Source organism: Oryctolagus cuniculus, chromosome 19 (genome assembly GCF_051225735.1).
Source record: "Oryctolagus cuniculus isolate XC-2025 breed Fujian yellow rabbit chromosome 19, ASM5122573v1, whole genome shotgun sequence".
In the NCBI taxonomy this organism is placed as follows: domain Eukaryota; kingdom Metazoa; phylum Chordata; class Mammalia; order Lagomorpha; family Leporidae; genus Oryctolagus; species Oryctolagus cuniculus.
Genome location: NC_142885.1, coordinates 24,140,311 through 24,159,776, shown reverse-complemented (window position 1 = coordinate 24,159,776; position 19,466 = coordinate 24,140,311).

The following is a 19,466-nucleotide window of genomic DNA, read 5'->3' as shown; positions in this document are numbered from 1 at the left end:
TTTATTCTTGATAGCAATTTCTCAGTACAAGCAAAAGCAAATACCTGCCCACTGTCATAAACATGAACTCGTACATCTGAGAGGGTAAAGTAAGTTCATCTTCAACGTTTTCACTCTGGAGGCATCTCGTGTAGAAATGTGTCATAATTTGTTCTTAGTACCCGTTTAATTTTTCAGTGCAAACAAAGGCAAACATACCTGCTCACTGTCATACACACAACCAAACATCTCTGGACTATTCAAAGCAAATTCACCTTCTGATTTTCATCATGGAAACATCTTTGATAAGTGGCACTTCCTTCTTCTATAAATCATGCAAAACAGACCCATGATGCCTGAATTTGATAATATTAAAAATCATGGCCATGGCCATCTCTCTGGGTAAACTCTGTTGGGTAAGGCTTGCCATCACGGTGCTTTTTTCCTGAGGATGGAGCTGGTCCTGTCTGTGTGGATCATAAGTGTGCATGCTCGGAGCTGTGGTCGCTGTTGTGGCTGTCTTCATTGTCCAGAGGGTCCCCTGTTTGCTGGAGTGTGGCCGCACCAATCCCTGACAGCTCTGAAGGGAACAGGGTTCCTTTCTTCACGTTCACCAGTTCCTTTTCTCAGGCAGCAGTGCCCAGCTGGCCCAATTTTACCCTCTTCCTCTTCATCCGCCTGTTCTGGAACCACACTTTCACCTTGGACAAAGAAAGGAAACACACGAAGCAAAACAGAACATTAGATTCAAGTGTTTTCTCCTTTTGGTCTGCCTAGGAGAACCAGATTCTCAAAGGTTTACACGAAGACACCATGGAAGAGGGTAAATATAAAAATAATCCCACCCTGAGTTTAATCAGGTTGCATGTTTGTGATAATAATTTATAAACATTCAGAAGATGCACACAAATGATTACCTTTCATATTTAACAACAAAGGGAATTCATTGTAGTATTACCTCCCAGTTTTTGCTTTGTGGATTTAAAAATTAAAAATCACAATAATAAAGAGAAGTAGACAAGAAAGGGCTTATCATTCAGGATGTCTCCAAGGTATTTGGTTCTGCTCTTGCATGATAAACCTGTGATGGAACCTATGTGGATACGTAGCCAGGAGCTTCAATAGGTTGAATGTTATGTGAATGTTCATCTTAACACACTAATGTGAAAAAAAAAAAATGTTTCCCAAGGTTGTATCAGTTTAGTTTTCTTATTCATTCCAGGGCATAAAGGTTCAAGTTCACCCAAATCTTTGCCGGCATTTGGATTTACCAGGTTCAACTTTTTTTTTTTACAACACAATGACAATAAATGTTATCTTACTGTGCTTTTATTTTGCCTTTCCTGTTTTCTAATGGAGTCAAGTATCTTTGAAGAGTTTAGGATCCAGAGTTGGTGTCCATGTCCCATGTTGGAGCACCAGGAGTCCTGGCTGCTCTGTGTCCAATTCACTCCCTGTTGCTGCACCTGGAAAGTGCTGCCATTTGGGGAGTGAGCCAGTGTATGGAAGGCCTCTCTCTCTCATTTCTCATAGATAAATTAACGTTCTTTTTTTAAAAAATAATGGCCCACTGTAGTGCTTCTATGAAATACCTCCCTGTATCTGGTATGAATTCTTTTTAAAATTAATCTTGCTCTTTATGGACTTTAAAATGTCTGAGTCCTAATTTAATACCTTCAGTTGTATGGAAGCTACTATCTTCTCTGTTTTGTGCCCTCCCCTTTTCTTGGAGTATTTGTTGATGATCAGAAGCTCTTAATGTATTTATATTTACACACTGTTTCTTTAATGGTTAGAGCTATTGAAGGATACTCTCTGCTGAGGCCACAAATGTATTCTACATTTTCAAAGAGTTTAAGGTTTGCATTTCAAATTGAACCTGTCAAACCAGGAAGTATTGATTTTAGTATACAGAGGAAAGCAAATGCTTCCATTTATTCTGTGTGAATAACAAGATATTCTTGGGGCCAGTGCTGTGGTGCAGTGGGTTAACGCCCTGGCCTGAAGTACCAGCATCCCATATGGTGCCAGTTCGAGATCTGGCTGCTCCACTTCCAATCCAGCTCTCTGCTGTGCCTGCAAAAGCAGTAGAAGATGGCCCAAGTCTTTGGGCCCTTGTACCCATGGAGAAGATTGGGAAGAAGCTCCTGGCTCCTGGCTCCTGGCTTCGAATCAGTGCAGCTCCAGCCATTGCAGCCAACTGGGAAGTGAACCAGTGGATGGAAGAGCACTCTCTCTCTCTCTCTCTCTCTCTCTGCCTCCCCTCTCTCTGTGTAACTCTTTCAAATAAATATTTAAAAAGAACAAGTTGTTCTAGGTAGCTTTTTATGAAAGTCACCATTTTCTCAGTGATCACTGTTTCAATTCCATCATCAATAAAGCTTCCATGTAGAAAGTGGCTTCAAAAAGCTCACAGAAAATGGAATTAAATGATAACTTCTTGTGTTCCAAGAGGTTTCTGAGGGTTTTTTTTTTTCAAGATTTATTTTATTTATTTAAAAGTTATGCTAATGGAGACAGAGAAACAGAGAAAGAGAAAAATCTTCCATCTGTTGGTTCACTCCCCCAAACAGATGAGCCCACAACCACATCTGGGTCTCCCATGTGGGTGGCAGGGAGTAAGTACTCAGGGCATTGTCTGCTGCTCTCCCAGGTGCATTAGAAGGGAGTTGAATCTGAAGCAGAGCAGCCAGAATTCAGGCTGGTGCTCCACATGGCATGCTGGTGTTACAAACAGAGGCTCAATGCCCTGCACAACAGCACTGGCCCCATCCATGAGCTTTTGAAGGCCCCTCCTATGCACAGCTTTCTGCTCTACTCTGTTCTGTCCCTGGGTCAGTTTTTACCTGTGAGAACATAATATTTTCATTCTTGCTGTAATTTTATACCAGATCTTTGTATCTGATAGGGACAGGTCTGTTTCACCACCAAATATATTTCATTCTTTACACCAAATATATTTTGAATGTTCTGCATTTTCATATTTGAAATAATCTCAATTTCTGTGAATACACAGTGCCAATGGGAATGTGATGAGAAATAACTCAAATTTCCAAAGACATATTTTTGTCTGTAACCTTCAAATCACATGATTCATAAAAGTATAAATTCCTTAGACATTTACACAATTAAATACTGAAATTGAGATGATTCTTAACTAGGGATTGTCACTGCTTTCACTGCTGGGTTCAATTAACATCATGTCTCATTTATTACCTATCTATACACTAGTCCATTTGACAAAAATAATACAATATAGTAAAAATTTGATTTAAAGTTCAGTGGTGAGGGGTCAGCACTATGGCATAGCATGTAAAGCTGCCACCTGAAGTGCCAATATCCCAAATGGGTGCCAGTTCAAGTCCTGGTCACTCCACTTACAATTCAGCTCTCTGCTATGGCCTGAGAAAGCAGTGGAAGATGGCCCAAGTTGTTGGGCCCTGCACCCATGTGGGAGACCCAGAAGAAGATCCAGACTCCTGGCTTCAGATTTGCTCATCTCTGGCCATTGCTGCCATTTGGGGAGTGAAATAGCAGATGGAAGACCTCTCTCTCTCTCTCTCTCTCTCTCTCCCTTTTTCTCTCTCTCTCCCTCTTTCTCTCTCTCTCTGCCTCTGCCTCTCTGTAACTCTCTGCCTTTCAAATAAATAAAGATTTAAAAATATTTGATGAGAACTGACATATTATTACTGCTTACTACTCATAAGGATCACTGCATGCATCATGTTACAGCATATGTGCTACCTGTGCTTTATTTCTAATACACTTTCCCCTCATGTTGTGAACATTATTTCTATGTTATAAATGAGACAATTGAGGTAAAGTTTACATGAATATGACACAGATGGAAACTCTAACCCCAGGATTTAATCTAACAGCAAGATTTAAACACCTATGTCTTTATCTGGCTCCAGAATTGGGGTTTGGTTTTTTTATTTGAATTCTATCTCAAACTCCTGTTTTTAGAGCATTCAGGATAAGAAGGTAAAGTACAGGATTGTGCAATGCGTGAGCACCATCCATATGGTGACTCCCATTCACGTAATTCCTCTACTTGCTGTGACTGGGTTGGTAAATGGGGCGCTATTTTCCTGCCCTGTACTTTAGGTAATTACACTACTCAGTCTAATCACCATGTGAGCTTGACAGTGCAGGTTGCATTAGATCTGTTGCACATGAGCTGGGTACTACTCTTGGCTTCACTTCTGAGTTTTTGTGTGAATTTGGGAAAACCACACTTTTCTGTGTCTCAATTTTCATATTTGTGATATTGGAATAATGAGGCTTTCAAGATTCTCCATAGGGATATTTTCTCCATTGACCATTCCAGATGGAAACAAAAAACAACATGTAAGTCATCATCATAATCACTGTCACCAAGACTGAAACGTTCATGCAAAATAATCTTGACAGGAAACAAAAAACGGGAGGAATAGAGTTATTGAAATCCATGCTTATGTACTTCTCTAGGAGAGAAGGTACAGTAATTCTGTAATACCAGCATCCATCTGTCATATGCAATTTCACATGAGAAAATTCTAAGAAGAAGGTACGGATTTTAGGAATATGACTGTATTTAAAAGAAAGTATGACCATTGGTTTTCTTTCTCACCATATGACATTTTACCATTTAATTTTTAAAAATTATTTGTTTTTATTCATTTGAAAGGCAGAATGAGAGAGTGAGAATGAAAGAGATTATCTTCCATCTCTTGGTTCACTCCCCATAACCACAGGAGCCAGGAGTGGGCCATACCATAGTCAAGAGCCAAGAACTCCACCTGGGTCTCCCACCTGGGTGGTAGGGACCCAAGTAATTCAGCCATCAACTGATGCCTCCCAGGGTGAGCATTAGCAGGAAATTGTATAGGAAGTGGAGGTGTTATTGGAATCCAGGCACTTTGCACATTTGCATTTAATGTGTATAATATCTGGTCTCCTAGGCTTTACATTAGAGAAGAAAACAAATTATATATGAATCTATAGTGTCTCATAATTTCCTAAGGTGGCCACAGTGAATTAGGTTAATGGGAAGCTGAATCTATATAATGTCATAATCCATATTTATATTGTACCATAAATGTATGACTTTTGTAGAAACAAACAACCATAACACCAAACATCTGGATGAAATCTGAAAATTTCAGTGACATATCCAGATATCTCTACACATCTGGAATTTTTAGATTTAATGTTCCAACTGCTTCCATTTTTGTCTGGGCACTTGAAACACTGTAGACACTGTCTAACAAATATTTATTCACATCATAAAGATGTGAAAACATGGAAAGAATCATTGTACAAATACAATTTTCAGATTTAATCCTATCCCAGTGACTAAAGTGGCTCTGGCAGTTAATGTAGACAACCCAATGTCAACAGGCCCTGCAGACTTAACCAAGTAGTTCAGCGGCAAAGTGGGGAGTTGAAGTGAAGAATTCAAACCAAGAATGCTTTAAGGTAAGAATGAAAACGAAAGAAAAGAAAGCTTCTCCACTTCTCCTGCCTGCAAGGATAGACATATGTCTGCCTGCCAGTGGGGTCCCTCAGCTAGTTCCAAGCCACCAGTGAACTCTGCTCTGCAGATCTGCAGCTGTGCGTTGAGGTTGGGGGTGCTTGATGGAAGGAGTATAGGGATAGAATACATTGCATGACTAACAATTGAAACCCTATTTATTGGGCTGCCTCTTGCCTTTATCATTGATTTTAGCACAAAACTGGTGATAGATGAATCATTTTTCTGTCTCTATAGTTTTCAGTTCTGAAACTTGTTTTTCCCCTTTACAAATCAATCTTGTAAAACAGGCTCTTTGATGTAGTCATACAAGTTTTACTATCCCACTTTTTTTTTGCATCTTTATTTATTGCAAACACACACATATGGAGAGGGCAACAAAGAGGGATCTCCCACCCAGTGGATCATTCTCCAAATGCTAGCTACTGCCAAGGCTGGGACAGGTCGAACCAGGAACAAAGAATTCAGTCAGTATAGCCCAAATGTGTGGCAGAGACTCAACAACTTGAGATTTCACCTGCTGCCTCCCAGGATGTGCATTAACCAGGAAACTGGAATCAGGAATGGAGGTAGGACTTGAACCCAGTCACTCTAATTTGAGATTGCAGGTGTCCCAAGCAGAGTCTTAATTTCTACACCAAATGCCTCCCCCCACATGTTTTTAAGAAAACTGAGTACTCAACAGCTATTGTGAGCCATGGATAAATAACATGTTGAACAATAAATAACTCTTGTGTGACAAATAAAATTTGATGTAAGAAATGTTAATCTCTTGATATTATTAAAACTAATCTTATGAAATCTCATTCTTCTTTCCAAAAGTGAACCAAAGCAATAATTCATGTGATGAGCAAAGTTGTTAGAAGTTTCATTCCTTTTAACTTGATCTTTTTGAAATGTCACAGCCGTAATAAATGCTAATAATTTCTTCTTACCTGATGAAGTTCAATGAAAATTACTTATTTCATTAACATTTAATTACAATGGAAACACACTACTTCGAATAACCAAATTTCCATACAAGGTGAAAAAATACATACTGCTTTTAGTTATTCAAAGTGAAATATCATTTACTTAGTACATCATATGGGACTTTAGCAAATTGAGTGAAAATATCAAAACTAAGTTACTTGTTTTTTTCCTTTACTTTGCTATAAAATTCCTAGCTGGTATTAACTGAAGATATGAACTTTTTTGTATTCAAAGTAATTACTTTATTTCTTTTTCTTTTTTTAACTTTAACATAATAAATATAAATTTCCAAAGTACAGCTTATGGATTACAATGGCTTTTTCCACTCATAACTTCCCTCCCACCCGCAACCCTCCCATCTCCCACTCCCTCTCCCATTCCATTCACATCAAGACTCATTTTCAATTATCTTTATATGCAGAAGATCAATTTAGTATGTATTAAGTTAAGATTTCAACAGTTTGCACCCACACAGAAACACAAAGTAGAAAGTACTGTTTGAGTACTAGTTATAGCATTAATTCACATTTCTGTCTTTTTCAAACTAACAAGACCAACTAGAATGACAGCTTTTTTTTCTCTTATCATCTTGCCTAATCTCTCAATGGTGTTTAAAAACAATTAGAAACATCACTATCAATATACATTATTATAATTAACAACTTCTGCTTTCCCCATCATCTCAGGCATATCTATCAAATGTATTCAGTTAAAACAGTGAATCTCACCAAATTTATGAGTAAAGAACCATAGGACATTATCAGCTTATTATGTCTGAGTCTAATTGAATTAATACTGATATGTTCTGGTTGTTATCAGCATATATGTGAGCTCTCACTGATCATTCATTTACTAATTTAGAGACTACTCCCTTATATCTAAAATCATTATAAGAATTCACAAAGATTATCATTACTATTGTATGAGTACACATTGATTCGTTTCCCCAAAATAGTCAGTAATTTCAATAACTGGAAGAAAGCAAAAAACTAAAAAGTATATATTATGCATAAAAATTGGGAGTGATAAAATGATTTAAAGTATAACATTTACTTTAAATTGAATGTATCTCTGAGTTTTTCATAAGTTACGGGTATATGGAGATCAAATAGCACAGTCTTTTATAGACAAAGTCTCCAGAAATAGTTCTCTTTGGCCTGAGTTCATTACCTTTTAGAACAACTCTTGTTGAAATTAAAGATGTCAACACAAAACTTTCACTGGCTTTTCAAACTTTCTAGAATTTTCTCATGAAATAAAAAAATGCATGCAAGGCTAGTGTGAAAAGAAGTGCAGGAAGTGTCCTCTCACAGCCAAAGCTCCTTCCGTAGCATCACACATAAACCATGACATTTGGCTGTGATCCGCAGTAGCCATCAGAATGTAACTGCTGACTTGTTGATTAAGTGCAAATTAATGTTTTAACTGCTTATTGAAGAAATTCAGGAGCCAAGTATGGAAAATTCTTAGACAATGCTGTCTTCGATGATGTTGTCCTTTCATTGTACTAAGTTGATGAATGCTCATGATAGCAAAAAGTACAACAAATTTCAATTGTTTAAAACTCATTTTTATGTATATGTACACATATATATGAACACATATACACAGATATGTAGGTCTGTGTGTGTGCTCAGAAATATTTCTTCAACTTTATAGCTGTGTGTCTATCATCTATCTATCTACCTCTCTATTATCTATGCAGGGAAAGAATAGCACTTTTAAAGAAAAAAGACCATTCTCAAGGGCAGTAGTTAGGATATGACCTTATTTTTCAGAGTTTTTGTCTTTGTCATTTCAACTTTGAATATTATGGTTATGAACCAGTTACTTATTTCTCAGTCTTCTACTTCATATAGGCAATATTTTTGAAAATCAGTGTATGGAAGGTTTGAAATATTGGTCACTGTATAGATCTGTCTTTTTTTTTAACAGGCAGAGTGGACAGTGAGAGAGAGACAGAGAGAAAGGTCTTCCTTTTGCCTTTGGTTCACCCTCCAATGGCCGCCATGGCCAGCGTACCGTGCTGATCCGAAGGCAGGAGCCAGGTGCTACTCCTGGTCTCCCATGGGGTGCAGGGCCCAAGCACTTGGGCCATCCTCCACTGCCCTCCCAGGCCACAGCAGAGAGCTGGATTGGAAGAGGGGCAACCGGGACAGAATCTGGCGCCCTGATCGGGACTAGAACCCGGTGTGCTGGCGCCGCTAGGTGGAGGGTTAGCCTATTGAGTCATGGCACCAGCCAGATCTGTCTTTAATATTACTATTTCTTAAATGATTTTTTTACTTACCATAAGCTTTTTGTGTATGTGGAACCTACACAAAAGAAGCAACTGACTTTTACTCCAGGTAAGTGTTAAATACTGATCCAAAGAAAGAAGCACTATTATAAAATCATTGGTAAGAAAGGCCATCTCAGAACAGTTGAACAGACAATATGGTGGCTCACAGAAACAAAATCGATTAAACTAAGTGTTTTCATAGTAATTTACATAAATAAATCTAGAATGGGAAAAATTCTGTTAAAAATGTGCAAAAGACAAACCCACTGTTTATGTGGTGTACAAAATTATTTCCTTTTTTATACTCATCCAAAAAAAAGTGGATGGCTATGTTGAAAATACTTGGCATTGAGCCACTGAATGATTTACGAGTAGCAAACAAAACATAATCCTTCTTATTACTGCTAATGGAGTATAATCCAACAAGGTGGGGATTTTCCATTTATCTTGGCAGAGGTATTGAGTTCTCAGTATGTTTATTCCACTCATTTTAGCTGCTTTAAAAATCCACAATATTGCACCTTTGATTAGCACTGTGGAAAAGATTTTGTGAAGTGGCAGGATCTCCCACTACTTCTACATTTGGCAGCCTTCACTCTGTAAAAATGTCCTTTTTACCACTCCCTGTTAAATTCCCATGCAGCTGTTTTCTCTTTCTTCCCCCTGTCAGATACCAGATATCTGGCAGGAGACTTCTCCAAGCTTATCTGGATGAAAAAAAAAAAAAGCCAGAATAAGCTCATCAGACTTGAAAATACCTTCGCACAGGAGGATCTTTAGACAGACTGGCTCTTCAAAATATTCTAAGTGGCCCTGCCAATTGCAGATTATTAGCCGTGGCTCTTGGGGATGTGGGAGGATAGGTCATAAACTGGAAGCTTTGAGTTAGAAGCTGGAGAGTGACTGCAGTGATAACTGCTCCACAACACAGCTTTAGAATTAAAAGACTTGAACCTCATCTTTGCTCTAAGGTTAGCATTTTTAGTGGAGCTGGTTTTCAATACGAGCCACTTGTTTTCTTCCTGGTTGACCAGGTGGATTATGGAAGAAGACACCATTTAAGAGTCTGCCTTCTTTGAGAAATTTCACAACCACTATTTTTTTTTTAACTTTTATTTAATGAATATAAATTTCCAAAGTACAGCTTATGGATTACAATGGCTTCCCCCCCATAACGTCCCTCCCACCCGCAACCCTCCCCTTTCCCACTCCCTCTCCTTTCCATTCACATGAGGATACATTTTTGATTCTCTTTATATACAGAAGATCAGTTTAGCATATATTAAGTAAAGATTTCAACAGTTTGCTCCCACACAGAAACATAAAGTGAAAAATAATAGATGATTTTTTAAATGATGATTAAATCAGATCAGACCTATTGTCATGTTTAATCCCAGTGAGACTCAAGTTGGGAATTGATAATTTCATTTTTCTTTTTTTTTTTTTTTTTACAGAAGATCAGTTTAGTATACATTAAGTAAAGATTTCAACAGTTTGCACCCCCATAGAAACACAAAGTGAAATATACTGTTTGAGTACTCGTTATAGCATTAAGTCTCAATGTACAGCACATTAAGGACAGAGATCCTACATGAGGAGTAAGTGCACAGTGACTCCTGTTGTTGACTTTACAAATTGACACTCCTGTTTATGGCATCAGTAATCTCCCTATGCACCAGTCACAAGTTTCCAAGGCTATGGAAGCCCCTTGAGTTCTCTGACTCTTATCTTGTTTAGACAAGGTCATAGTCAAAGTGGAGGTTCTCTCCTCCCTTCAGAGAAAGGTACCTCCTTCTTTGAAGACCTGTTCTTTCCACTGGGATCTCACTCACAGAGATCTTTCATTTAGGTTTTTTTTTTTTTTTTTTTTTTTTTTTTTCCAGAGTGTCTTGGCTTTCCATGCCTGAAATACTCTCATGGGCTTTTCAGCCAGATCCGAATGCCTTTAGGGCTGATTCTGAGGCCAGAGTTCTGTTTAGGACATCCACCATTCTATGAGTCTGCTGAGTATCTCGCTTCACATGTTGGATCACTCTCCCCTTTATTTATTCTATCGGTTAGTGTTAGCAGGTACTAGACTTGTTTATGTGCTCCCTTTGACTCTTAGTCCTTTCATTATGATCAATTGTGAACTGAAATTGATCACTTGAACTAGTGAGATGACATTGGTACATGCCACCTTGATGGGCTTAAATTGGAGTCCCCTGGTATGTTTCTAACTCTACCATTTGGGGCAAGTCAGCTTGAGCATGTCCAAAATTGTACATCTTAGGTTTTTTTCTAAAATGAGACCCAAGGATTGCAAGCCTTCAGGATGACATGCATAAGGCTTATTATGAAATGCATTCAATAAATAAGGTAGAGGTAGCTAAAAATGACATCAGTTATAGAAATGGATGTTTCATAGGTAATCACAATAAATTTACGTATGAAAACATGTCAAAGACTAGTTTTGATTTTTAAGTCAGTTGTCATTTAAGAGAAAATTATTTCTCTTAAACAATCCTACCATGGAGCTAGATGAGTTAACACTTATTGTTTTTCCCATTTGCAGGATAGAATTTCTTTGTACTTACATCTTGAAAAGCTTTGGCAAAGTCAAGACAAGCATTTGTTAGATTTAGAGGATCCTATTTAAGTGAAGGAAAACATTGATCAGTATGAGGTTTGATACAATATTCCTTTGTGAGTATGTGTAAGTTCCTGTACTAAATCACAGTATTTCAAAGTGTGCATTGAAGAATGCAAGTGAAAAGAATGCATATATGTAGTTAGATTTTTTTAAAGATTTGTTAATTTATTTGAAAGTCAGAGTTATGGAGAAGGAAAGAGAGAGATCTTGCACCCTTTAGTTAGAGCATTTAATATGTGGAAATCCTGCAAAACAGTATCACTCAAGACCAAGATGAGGATTACATGATAAGCATGCATGGCATTAGTGAAAAATTAAAGTAGTTGAATAGCTATACTGTAGTTTGAACATTTGTACCTTCCAAACTCCAAATGTTAGAATCCTGTCTGTGAAAGTGACCACATTAAAAGTGAGGTCTGAGACCCACACACTGGTGCAGTGGGCTAAGCATCTGCCTGCAACACTGTCACCCCATATGAGCTCAAGTTCAAATCCCAGCTGCTCTACTTCCAATTCAGCTCCCTGCTGAAGGGCCTGGGAAAGCAGCAGAAGATGGCCCAAGTTCTTGGGCTCTGCCACCCACCCACATAGGAGACCTAAATGGAGTCCTGGACTCCTCGCTTCAGTCTGGACCAGCCTGAGGCAGTTGTGACCATTTGGAGAGTGAACCAGCAGATGGAAGATCACCCTATTTCTCTCTACTTCTCTCTCTCCTCTCTCTCTCTCTCTCTCTCTCTCTCTCTCTGCCTTTCAAAAATTATTTTTGAAAAAATAAGGACTTTTGAGAGTGATTAGTTCATGTGGGCAGAGCGCTTGTGATTGGGCTGGGTGCCTTGTAGAACAGGCCCCAGAGAGCTCAGCCAAACCTCTCACCCATGTGAGACGGTTGCTATCCAGGAAGAAGCAGGCCCTCATCAGACAGGAACTCTGCTGGTGTCTTAACCTTGATCCCAGTCTTCAGCTGTGAGCAACTAGTTCATGCTGTCTGTAAACCATCCAGTCTATGGGATTTTGCTCTGGCAACCCCAATGGACTAGGACAGGCAGCTTCCCAATTTAAGAAGGTAGAATTCTGTATATAACTCTATGTCTATAACTTTAAGAGCCCAATCTTCAGAAAATAAATTGAAAATATTTTACTGGATGAAAGCCCTGGCATTTTGGAGAAATACATCTTTGGGTCACTAATAATAGAAAAATTGATGGTTGAAATCTACAATAATTCTTCTGATAAGTTCAGCACAGTAAAATTCAGCCCAGAGAATAAAAGTAAAGCCTTTAGAATCTGAAGATGCTGTACAGGTGCAGAAGGATAAGAATAAATTTACATTTGATGAAACCAGGAACATATTCGTATATGATCCTGTCATTCTTCTCTTGTGACATCCAATGCTGACCACAGTGTTGTTACTAGTTCAGTTTTTGCCTCTTCTGTGTGTTCAGGAAGTTACTTTTCTAGCTTAATGTAACAATATTTTACATCTAACACCTGGCTCAATGTATATTTGTATTATAAAATAATTAGTTGACATGTATATCAAAGATTTTCCTCCTGTGGTTGATGGTTAGGTTTTTGTACTTTATGCTAAGAACTCTTTCATATGCATTATAATATAGAATTCTAAGGAAAAGAAAGAGCATGCAATTTTAATCTCCATGTTGTGTCTTGAAAAGATTGTTACTTACCTAACAAAGCACAATTCTGAATGGCAAATCTCAGAATTCTAATCAGTGTTTTGCATAACAATTGAATTCTTTCTGAGGAACCCTGAGGACTTACTTTTAATTGGGAATTTACATTCCACCCACATTCATCTCCTTTTTATATTATCTTGCAAAACTGCACCTAAATATTTGTGGAATAAATATAATCTGCATAATATCAACTGTTCAGTTCTTTGAAAACGTAATTATTACTCAAGTGTTTTGCTGTTTGTTTGTTTTTTCCACCAAGGCCATGCTTAGATTATTCTAAGAATGTCTGGCAATGACATAATCTCCTTCTCCTGTCCACACTGAGTTTGATTGTATGACTTTCTCTGGACAATGAAACTAAATTAGCAAATATGATCCAAGCAAAGACTTGAGAAACCTTCCATGTTGCAGCTTTCCCTCTCAGAGCTCCTGGAAATGCTTCTACAACCACCTAAAGGTTGGGATTCCAGCCTATCCTGGTAGAAGATGGAAACACACACAACAGAAATGCATTGTTTTAGTGGAGGCCCAGTCAGCTCATAGTCAACCCATCAGCCAAGTGCAGATTCATGAGGAAGGCAGGTACTGCTGGCAATAAAACTGGCCAAGTAATTCCAGTCCAAATCTGATGCACAAGATTGTGAGTGAATTACAGCTCGGTATCCATTAAGCAATGTGTAGAGTGGTTTATTATACAGCATTGGCTTAAGATCATGGCATTGAAAAGGGACTTCAAAGAAGTGAATAAAGTTGTGTGTGCATGTATGTGTACATATGTAGATATATCATATTTACATATCATTATTTTTCAATAGTGTTAAGTCATTTAAGAAAAAAAAGAAAAAATATCCAAATACCTTCAAAACCTCTCAAACTAGGCTTATAGAATTACTTTTCAAAAGGAATTACACTCATACAAAAGTGAAACCTGTTGAATGCCTAGATAGCTGGGGAAAACCAAGATCCCCAGGTTAGTAAACATAGAGTTTCTACTTTGTTCTTCACTGAAGGCTCAGTATTACAGCCATCATTACGAACACTGGAAGCAAACTCCAATTTCCATCTTCCTTCATGTATTATATAAAACACAGTTAGCTTTCCTGGAGTTCACTGTCTCTCTATAATGACAGAAATTTGTGGTTCCCCCTGCCTATTGTCCTGTTCCCAGTTAAAGAAATAATTAAACAAGAGAAAAACACAGGATAGGTTTTGGTCTAGCAGTTATGATGTTGGTTGGTTGCATTCCATGCTGGGTTCAGCTCAGCTCCTGGCTCCAGCTTCCTGCTAACATAGATCCTGGGATGCCACTGTGGTAGCCTCAGTCAACGAGTTCCTTACTACTCACAGGGGAGACCTGGATTGGATTCTTGGCTCCCAGCTTCAGCCCCGAGCCGAGGATCATCATGTGCACTTGGGGTATGAGCAAGCAATAGTTGTATCCCCTCTCTCTCTCACTCTCTGCTCTCAAATAAGTAAATAAATAATATTTTTTTAGAAATTAAAAAACAATAAAACAAATGCCCCCTCTCTTTCTCTCTGCCTCTCAAATAAGTATATAAATTTTTAAGTAAACAATTTTTTAGAAATGAAAACATAGTGAAACTATTGTCTGATGATATAGATTTTGGAACAGGTTTTCTTGCATGCCATAAGCTGTACACTTATAGATGGAACTTTGTGAAGTTCAAGGGAAGGAAATGTTATGCTCCATAAGTTAGGTACTAGTCATGATTAATAAAACACAAACTGGCAATGTATAAAAACACATGAAAGTGTTCCTATATGCATTTTCCCCACCCAGAAGTAACCTAACAGGGTTGAGATGTAAAATTAACAGAGGAAAGAAGATGATTTAAGAAATTAGATGAACAGTTTGCTCGCCTAAGATATGCATTCATATGTCTGCACCCTGTTGATATTTCCTTGGTTCCAGTGGGATCCCGGAGGAGGTGTGTACAGTGAAAGAGGAAATAAGACTCCAGCCCTCCAAGTGCCAATAATAACTGCACTGTCCGTAAAGATCTTTGCATTTGACTTTCAGGAATGTGTATCTGAAGCTGAACAACTGGTAACCGTAAGTCAGCTAGATTCTCCCAGGGCAAGTCACAGCCCTTACAAAGAGTGTGCTGGGAGCATCATAAGAGGAGACCATTTGTCATCCAAATAAAATTCAAGAAGGGGATCTAGGAAGTAATTAATACAAAATTAATGTAATAGTACTCTTTAGGTCTTACTATTTGAGATCCGCAAATTTTTAATAATTCCAAAGTGTTCTCTGAGTTAGTAGCAGAAATTTGCATTACCAAGACCAGCACAATTTCAAAAATATTTGGAGTAATGGGACAAAAATATTCATGAGTGGTCTACGTGCCCTTGTATTCCATCATTTCCTTTACGTTGCACCATTTGATGATTTCTGAACCTGAAACATTAATGCGGGTCATGGCCATGCAAGCATTCAAGGGCCAGTGCATGAACTCGCAACGACTGCTCACCTTCCGTGGTTCCCAATGACATTGTGTGTGGAGATGCTAGAGAGCCACCATGCTGGGAGTGTTTATTTGGAAGCCTGGACTTAGGAGACTCAGTATGGAGAGTGAGCAAATGAGCATTTTTGTATCATGCCATTGAGGCTTGGAAGCTAATGTGTTAGCGCAACATAACATACCCTATTCTGACCAATACAGGAAACTACTCGGGGGTTGTCAACTTTCTAACATGCCAAATAGGAGATTTTGAAAGGATACAAAATTCCTCACCACATTCCATCATTATGTCAAATAAATTTTTTCACACACACCTCCTCACCACCAACGAATACAGAAAGAACGTTATTGCAGAACACAGAATTCTTCTTTAAACTCAATAAATGTAGGGTTTTTTCCCCCATAAAATCACTCACTGATTTTTGATTTTTTCATTTTGCTGGGTAAAAATACTTAATCATTAAATAGCACACCTTTCTTCCTTTTGATAATTAAGAACAATGATTCCAGATATTTTAAAAATGGTACAAGAGGGTTATTGAACCAAAGCAATGAAAACAATCCCTGGCAATGCCCAGCTTTGCCTGTCTTTTGGTGAGATCCAGATTCTCTGCTATCTTGTATCTCCTCAGTCTAGTCACATAGTTGTGATGGGCAAATTCTGCTTCTAGTCCTTGGATTTGCTCTTGGTAAATGTTGTCCTTTCCTTCCTGGGTTTGCTGTTGACTTCAGACTTGCAATTTCCTTCTTGGGATCTGAAAAAAATTAGTACCAACTCATTCATTCAAATATATGTAATCATGTATTTACTGTATTCATCATGGCTGAGTTACTGCTTTCCCAAGTGCTGTGCTAGTCTTGGGACAAATGGAGAGTAGAAGCAGTAAAATACTCTCACCCCCATCATGCGCAACACATTCCTTGGTTTTCCAATCTGCCTTCAAACAACTGATGACCTAATTGGAGATGTGTCAAATTTTCTCCTTACAAAACATGAACTGTATATAACCACTCATCATATGATATTATAATAAGATGGACAAAATCCTCTCTAGAAAACAATTTTAGATATGAAATTTAGTAAGTTCTTAACACACAGGCTTGAGGTCTAAGTATGAACAGAATGATTCTCCATTTTTAAGCATTATTTATTTATTTGAAAGGCAGAGCAAGTGATAAAGTGAGAAGGAGAGACAGAGAGAGAGATCCTCCACCCACTGGTTCACTCCCCACATGACCACAAAGGTCTTGGGCTGGGTCAACCAAAGCCAAGAGCCAGGAACTCCATCTGCATTCTTCTGCTACTTTCCCAATAGAATTAGCAGGGAGCTTGTTGGAAAGCAGTAGAGCCAAGAACTTGGGTCCCTGCCACCATGTGGGAGACCCAGATGGAGATCGGGCTTCTTAATTCAGCCTGGCTCAGCCCTGGGCATTGTGGCCATTCAAGGATTAAACCTGTGGATGGAAGATCCTTTTTCTAGTTTCTCTCCCTCTCTATATAGCTCTGCCTTTCAAATAAATAAATAAATCTTTGAAATTAAAAATAGAAGAATTAGAAAATACCTCCATTTAATTATGATACTAAGTATTTTTATGATAACTTAAGTATTGCTATGATAACTAAGACACACAAGCAGACTCTTGGTTACCCAAGAAGCCACATTCATCTGATGTTAAGAGCACAACCTCTGCCGCTCACCTGCTTATTCAACCCTACTTCTTTCGTTTCCTGACCTTTAACCCAGAATTCATGTGAAGATGGTTAAATTAAGTAAATAATTTAGATAAATGCCCACATATTGTAGGATTCAATAATTAATTGTAAACTCTAACCTTTAAGAGAGGACTGTAGCCTAAGGCCTTAGTATTTGGAAATAATACATTTAATACAATGAAGAATTAGAAAACATTTTAAAAAAATAGGAAAAGTTTGTTCTTAAAATGGAGCTCAGTCTAAAATGTAAGAAGTTTAGAATTCACACAATGGGGCCAGCGCCGCAGCTCACTAGGCTAATCCTCCGCCTTGCGGGGCCAGCATACCGGGTTCTAGTCCCGATCAGGGTGCCGGATTCTGTCCCAGTTGCCCCTCTTCCAGGCCAGCTCTCTGCTGTGGCCAGGGAGTGCAGTGGAGGATGGCCCAAGTCCTTGGGCCCTGCACCCCATGGGAGACCAGGAGAAATACCTGGCTCCTGCCATCGGATCAGCATGGTGCACCAGCTGCAGCATGCCAGCCATGGTGGCCATTGGAGGGTGAACCAACAGCAAAGGAAGACCTTTCTCTCTGTCTCTCTCTCTCTCACTGTCCACTCTGCCTGTCAAAAAAAATAAAAAGAATTCACACAATGGATAAGTGTGTTCTAATTCACAGTGAAAAATAGCTGAGCTCCTACAAGGAGCTGTATGTTATTTTCTGCCAGCCCACAATGAAACAGAAGGTGTAGCTATGATTTCCAAGGCCCAGTGGCATCCAGAGATGAATTTTTTCCCTCTGAAAGGTTTTTTTGGAAAGTTGGATGAAATATAACTAATCCTAGTCTGCCCAATTAACTAGAATCAGATAGTATAATTGTGTGTGAGTGACTAAGTATGAGTGAGTGTGTGTATGGGTGTGTGTATGAGTGAGTGTGTATGTGTGACTGTGAGAGTATGCATGTGATATGTGTGTGACTGTGTAAGTATGGGTGAGCATGTATATGAGTGTGTGCGTGAGGGTGTGCATGTGTAAGTGTGTAAGTATGGGTGACTGTGTATATGAGTGTGTATGAATGTGAGAGCATGTGTGTCAGGATGTGTGTGTGTGTGTGTGTTTCTTCTCCTTTAAAGAGTCCCAGTAAACAGATACATGGATTTACTAAGAAGAATCACATCATGCCTAAATGTTAGAACATACAAAATACTATAACTTGTACTCTTAAATGATTTTAATCAAGACAAAATTTACTAAAAACATTCCTTAGCCCATTCTTTAAAATATTATGCCTTTATTATTTACTAGGATGTATAATTTTATTCATTTGGAGGGTTTGAGAAGCAAATAGCTCAGGTATTTCTTTTTTATTTCTGGATGATTAAAAGTCAATAATCTACCTATTTATTTCACTTGCCTTCACAGTAGAAACTGTAAATTATAAAAAATAAACAATACATAAAAGTAATGATATAAAGATAATCTTAAAATCTGAGACAACCAGAGTTTCCAGCTCATGTATTATACAGCAGTTTGCTTGCATCTGCTGCTGGAAAGAAATGCCTTGTGATCATTCCCTGTTGCAGTCGCACTGGCAAGAAAGATCATAGTCTTTGGGTGAATCTTCTGCAACACATTTCTGACTGCTTTTCTAAAAGGACTTCCCCAATATGAGAAGTCAAAAATCATAGAAGTTCCATTTGTAGGACACTGCTTAAATACCCTTCACAGATAGAATTCTGTTCACATTGACTAAGTAGTACTTGCTTTCCAAAAAAGTAAAATCAGCCAAAGAGAAAACCAGTGCTCTGCAATAAAGTCAACTTGTTGTACAACATAATGATTTCCTCAAATAACAGGGAAGCTCTGATGTAAACATGTTTGAGCAAAATAACATGCAAATGACAAAGAAAGGCTTCCTCTTCCCAAACTGTGTAAATCATATCTCCATTGTCTTCTTCATCATTATTACTATTACTTTATATAGGGAGAGACTTGTGCAGGAGGGAGGAGAGAGAGAGAGAAGAAAACATTAAGTGACATTTACTTAGAAAACATACTGAGGCCAGCGCCGTGGCTCACTAGGCTAATCTTCTGCCTGCGGTGCCGGCACCCCGGGTTCTAGTCCTGGTTGGGGTGCCAGATTCTGTCCTGGTTGCTCCTCTTCCAGTCCAGCTCTCTGCTGTGGCCCGAGAAGGCAGTGGAGGATGGCCCAAGTCC